We start from the raw sequence: 6,438 nt of genomic DNA, 5'->3' as shown, positions 1-6,438 counted from the left end.
CAAATAGATGGAAACAGACAAATTCAACAAAATATAAGAATATGAAGACAGAAAGGAAGTCACGCAATTAGGACTTTGCTGTAAAACAATTCAAATATCAAAAAGAATAGCAGAGAATGCAACTAAGGCAGGTAGACAAAATCAATGAAAAAAACCACCAAAGCAACAATATTGAAAAAACAAGAAAAAGAAAAAAAGAATATTTGAAAACAAGAAAATAATATTAGAAACCCAAAGTATTATTTGGGAAAAAGAAAATAATAAAAAAAATAGTTTCTGGAAACAGGACAGCAATGCAGCTGTAAAAAGACACGAGTGCCTCAAATGAAAAGCAGCTACTGGCTTCCCCAAACCTATACACAAAACGAGACTCTGTTAGATTGGTTCTCTCCCATCCCAATACAGGAACAGATAAAAAAATACCTTACCAATCGTCAAGGAGATTTGAATAACACACACGACAGGACTCTTACAGCCAAGGCCAGGGTAGGAATTAACAAAATCACAGCGACTGCATTGGGTCTCACAGCTGAGAAAGGGAGCAAGTTATCGTTCTTAACTTTTCAGTTGCTATAAAATGTGGGTCATGAATAGATACACAAAGCATTCATCCTACCGTCATTAAAGTCTACGCACGGCTTGTTTACATAGCCGCACGGCAGCAATCACTGAATCGAAACAGACGTTCCAAACTAATTACAACCTTGATGTTTGCTAGCGCCAAGGAGGGACGGAAGTGCGGAAGTGACGAAAACGCGTTACCGACGCAACAATTCAACAGGTGACGTATCCCAGGTAGCACATACTTTACCTTTTTATAGCCTGTGAGCGCCCTCAATTGGCTAATCACGGCAGATGACGTAACAACTGCCACATGTACATTGACCTTTAAAACAAAAGTGTAAAGAGTGCAGTACCTGATATCCATATTTGTGCACAAATAAGGGATTTTCCATGGCTAGCTGTGCATAAATGATTTTAATGTGCAACATGGAGGCAAAGAACCACCCAACATGAAGCAGAGGGTGGTTCCTTCTGCAGAGTGCATTCAAAGCATTAAAGGGATAGTTCACCCGAACATTAAAAAAGTAAGTCATCATTTACTCACCCCGGTGTTGTTTTAATGCTGTAGGCCTTTCTTAATTTTATGGACCATGACCAAAGGCCAATATCAGGATTTTCATTGAATGCATAAAATTTCATTTCATACTCCCCCAGAACATATTCCCTGGTCGCTATTTACTGCCATCATACAGATGAGAGTGAGCAGACCATTTGTTTAAAGAAAAATCTTCATTTGTGGTCCATAAAAGAAAGAGAGGATAGGACATTCAAACAGTAAATTGCTTTTCATTTTAAGGATAGACTATTCCTTAAATGCACAGCTAGCTGTGGATTAATCCCACTTATTCCTTGTTCATTTGTCAGCAATGTCAACTTAAAGCTATTATTGATGTTTGCAGCACAGTATTTGAGCGTAGGGTCAACTGGGTTGGTTGTTGTTGTTGTTTGTTTTTTTTGTTTTTTTTGACAGTTATGGCTCATTAGATCTACCATTCTGTCCGCTTTGAATCAGACACAGAAAATAAAGAAGTGTGTATTATTATTATTTGAATGAATGAATGAATTATAGCATTTATTTGAAATAGTTATTGAGAGAGAAGAAGAGCGATGCATGATTGCATCTGTTCAGCATCTGCAATCTAATGACGAGGCTGTGAGTTTAATTCTGAGTTACCCCTTTGTTGCTGAAAAAAATAATTTTGCAATTCAGTAGTGAAGATATTTTATTAATGTGACAGGCAGTGTTGATGTGTTTTTTGCTATTACTTTATTCATAAAAGTTAATTGCACAATTTCCAGCCAATCAAACTTAATTATTCAGACAGGTTTTTTTAACAGTACTTAAGTGTTTTACACATGATGAATACTCTAAAGCCCCACCATCTAAGATATATGTTAGTAAAACAAGACATTTGTCAAGAGAACCATCCTGTTTATTTCTTTATTTCTAAATAATAAATAAAACTGAACAACTCAATATTGCACATGCATCAAGATCAACACAGAAGTCTCTTAAACACATGTTCTTGTGCCTTATTTCACAGTCTTATTTCTGTGCATTAAATTAAGCCTTGTAGTCTTGCCTTGTGACATTTAAAAATGTAATGTTATTTATAAAACCATGTCTCCAGTTTTCATCTACAAAGCTTGGATTTCTGCAAGGAAAATAAAAATAAGTTATTGAATGTTAAGTCTTTATTTGCTGTGAAATAACATGTGAAGTTTGTGTGACCATAACCTTAAATACAATACCAGCAAGCATGCAAATTGTCGAAGAATAAATGACAGGCAAGTCAAACTAAACAACATTCCAGCCTGTCAAGCAAAACGTACTTGTCTCTTGTCTTCTTTGTCAGTGAGCTGATTACAGATGTTTCACTGCTGTCACTGGAATGATTATCATCTGACAAGAATTTTGTGTAATTTCTATTCTTGGGCCATGATTTGAACTTTAATATTTGTATTCATTTTTTTCTGGTTTGTTTTGTGTTTTTCACCACTTTCCTTTTAATACATGTTAATTGATAATGTCCTATACTGGTGTAATATTTAGGTTTTAGTATTTTGAGAATTACATATCACAAATCAGTGACTAAACTTTGAGGTTTTTTTTTCTTTCAGTTTTGTGGTGTGAAGAAGTAGAGATGTGTTATAGTAAATTAAATGTTAATAAGAGGGTTTCTGTGGTTTCTGTGTCTTTTGCACCATTTCTGCATGAAATAGGTAAACTTAACTAAGTAAACTTCATTTTAAACATTTTTGGCATAAATACAATGAACATTTACAATAAACATTTACACTTACTTGTGATGATCATAAATGACTTAAAATAGTATAGATAATAGGGGATTAAAACTGAACTTTTTACAAAGCACTAGACAGCTGTTGCAGGAGGGTGTTGAATATGCTGAAAGCTTTAGATATCTGATACATAAAGTCAAAAAGTAGATGTCTGATACATGAAGTCTAAAAGTGTGTTTTTTTGTTTTTATCCTATCTTGCACATAGCAAATTTATAGTATTATATTTTCTTTGTACATTTATGAAATGCACGGGATGTCTGACTCTAAGGAATGAACTTGATAAAAAGTCCAAATTGATTTATAGCAAATAAATATTTGTTCTTTTTTTGTTAAATTATGTTTTCTCACAAACGTACCACATAGCAAAAAAATCTTCAAAAGAAATGCAATTAAATGATGGTGTATGACGTTGCAGACTAAAAACGCACACACACTGGCGACATGTTCTGGTAATGAAATTACAGGCTAGTGATGTTGTAGTTACATTGCCAGTAACTAGTCATGAAATTACCAAATTATTACGAATAGAGGACCTGTCTGGGACGTTTGTGGTTATCCTGTTACATTATGGGGACATATTGACGACGTTGTGAGTTAGTAATGGGATGGTAATGGAATTACGAGCATATGACGTTGTGGTAACCAGTGACGGTGCTACACCGGGGCTAGGGGGGGGCTATAGCCCCGTCAGAATTTTGAATAGCCCCGGTTTAGCCCCATTTCTTTATGAAGTAACTCTGACATCAAAATCATTTATTTTCTTAGCACCCCCACATATTGGTCTAGCCCCCCCCTTAGTACTGGCAGAGAAAAAATTCTGGCGCCGTGCCTGGTGGTAACGTTATCTGTTGGTAAATCACGAAATTACCAAAAATTATGAATACGTTATGTAACTATTATGTTGTTTGTTGTTTGTAGCATATAAAGTTCGCAATTAAATCCATATATGCTACCTTTTCTTGTAACCCGATAGAATCCATGGCAATGAACGTCATCGGAGATTAATGTTTAATCCACAAACATCCTAAGCATTATTTCTACTTGCTGGCATTCAATTCAATACACAAGTCATCGTTTTAGTTCAGTTAAGGCTATTTTCATTCAATTCGATGTAAAAGCAATAGACTAAGCATGTATTCTTTAACGTTAGTGAACATTGCAAATAAATCAGTTTCAAAACGGTATCCACTCACGTTTAAATTTTTGTCTGGTTGTTACGGTTTGGAATTTTTTTTTTAACACAGTCACATTACTGTATGTTATAGCATATGAGACAGCCCGTGATCACTAGATTTTAATGGTGTTCAGCAACCAAATATTGTATATAATGTGGCTGTTACTGCCTTTTGCCTTTGCGTGACTTCTCACTTTTTGCCGACAATGCAAAGGCAGAGTACAGTAACTACAAAATAAGAGTAAAATCAAGTTCAAGTTATTTTTTTTAATGTAAATTAATTTTCACTACTAAAACATCTAACTGCCAGATTTCCAGTGTCCTACCTATGATTAATTTGTCTGGACAAATAAACATCTTTTATGGAATTATATTTGCTTCAAAAAAATGAACGAAACTTTATAAAACTGAATGTAACTTTTTCAGAAACTATCAAAAATATGCCATTACAAAAGAAGAAAAACACAATGAAAATGGAAAAAATTAACCCAGTCGCACAAATTTAACAGGCTCTTAAAATATGCTTCATTCTTTGTTGATGTTTTTCAAAGATTTGTTTTCGCTAATCATGGATTCTGAATGCATGCCACAGATTTCGCTTACGCTTCGCAGTTTTTCGTTTGGTGTTTTGACACAGACCTCTCGTGGGGGCGGGCTTAACAGTGATCTACTCTGATTGGATAGTGAGCTTTTGATAGACAGGTGCTCTCTGACCTGGAAGTACAGACGTCACTCAGTGGCGCACATATTGGAAAGCTCTCGCAGTGAAAACAGGCACATTAGGCACATTACTAATAATACGGTTAGTTCAAGATGTGTTAGATTATTCAGATTTAATAGACAGTGATGGTTTCATTTTCTTTTTAGATTAGCTTTCGACACATTGGAACATAAATTTTTATTTCAGGCTCTATGAAAAATTGGCTTTGGCGATGCTTTTTGCAGGATGGTCCAAATGCTTTACATAAACGGAAACAGCTCTATCAAATTAAGTAATGGCACTTCACCTAGATTCTTTTTAAAACGAGGAGTTCGGCATGGATGTCCAGTTTCCCCTTATCTGTTTCTAATTGCAACACAGTTCCTTAGCACACATATAAACAATAGTCAACTAAAGGGTATCACAATTGTTAACACTAAAATAAAAATTAGTCAATTAGCGGATGATATAGCTTTATTCTTGAATGATTCATCACAAATTAAATTGGCTTTGGGTATTCTTTTCTTTAGTTCTATTTTATTCTTTATTGTTTTTTTTGTTTTTTTTGTGGTTGATATTATGTGATGTATGTTTATACTTTTGTATGTTTTTGTTCTCTGGATTAATTTAAAAAAAAGCCTCTCGCGGTGATTTGTATGCAATACGTCGTGCTTTGTATTACTAAATATGCAAATAATATTTGACCTTCGATCGTCTCAGTCTGTAAAGATGAGCTCTTGTCCTTCAAGGCAGCTTAAAGTAAGCTTGTGTTACTGAATGACAATAACCCGCAACGAACTGCTGCACACTGTAACATGAATAAAACTTGTATCGATGTTATTGGTTACTTCAGTAACACAAGCTTACTTCAAGTTGCCTTGAAGGACAAGCGGAGGAGGAAGATGATGACACTCCGTGTCTCCCCGGAGAGCTCATCTTTACAGACTGAGACGATCGAAGGTCAAATATTATTTGCATATTTAGTAATACAAAGCATGACGTATTGCATACAAATCACCGCGAGAGCTTTCCAATATGTGCACCACTGAGTGACGTCTGTACTTCCAGGTCAGAGAGCACCTGTCCATCAAAAGCTCACTATCCAATCAGAGTAGATCACTGTTAAGCCCGCCCCCACGAGAAGTTTGTGTCAAAACACCAAACGAAAATTTGGTGTGGCAATGCATTCAGAATCCACTATTAGCGAAAAAGAATCTTTGAAAAACCAACAAAGAATGAAGCATATTTGAAGAGCCTGTTAAATTTGTGCGACTGAGTTAATTTTTTTTATTTTCATTGTTTTCTTCTTTTGTAATTGCATATATTTGATAGTTTGTGAAAAAGTTACGTTCAGTTTTATAAAGTTACGTTGATATTTTTTAAGCAAATATAATTCCATAATCTTTAAAGTCATTTTTCTCAGTTTCACACTCTAGCGAATTAAGGTCTTTTGCCTTTGTAGGGCAGAACTGATCAACATCCCACCCCTCCTGTTACACATGGTTTGTCTGTATGTGTATTCAGAACCAGTGAGCAACAGACTTTCAAAATAATAATAATAATAAAAACTGCGTTAATGCATGATAAAATAATTGTCGGCGTTCTGAGAAAGCCACATATTCAAAATCTATTTTACTCAGTATTCATCTATTTTACCCACATATTCAAAATGTGTCTTACTCATAATGGTGGGGTGG

At 34.9% G+C, this 6,438-nt stretch overlaps 1 long non-coding RNA gene across 1 annotated transcript; it reads right to left on the bottom strand.

The window, feature by feature from the left end:
• Nucleotides 1-248: 248 nt before the first annotated feature.
• Nucleotides 249-740, bottom strand: LOC109106017. Its single transcript, XR_006156161.1, has 3 exons — nucleotides 617-740; nucleotides 429-529; nucleotides 249-353 (listed from the first exon to the last, which is right to left on the bottom strand). It is a non-coding gene; the product is annotated as an uncharacterized LOC109106017 (long non-coding RNA).
• Between the last annotated feature and the right edge of the window lie 5,698 nt (nucleotides 741-6,438).

The sequence above is a fragment of the Cyprinus carpio genome, chromosome A4, assembly GCF_018340385.1.
Source record: "Cyprinus carpio isolate SPL01 chromosome A4, ASM1834038v1, whole genome shotgun sequence".
NCBI lineage: Eukaryota > Metazoa > Chordata > Actinopteri > Cypriniformes > Cyprinidae > Cyprinus > Cyprinus carpio.
This window is presented reverse-complemented; position numbering and strand designations above follow the sequence as displayed.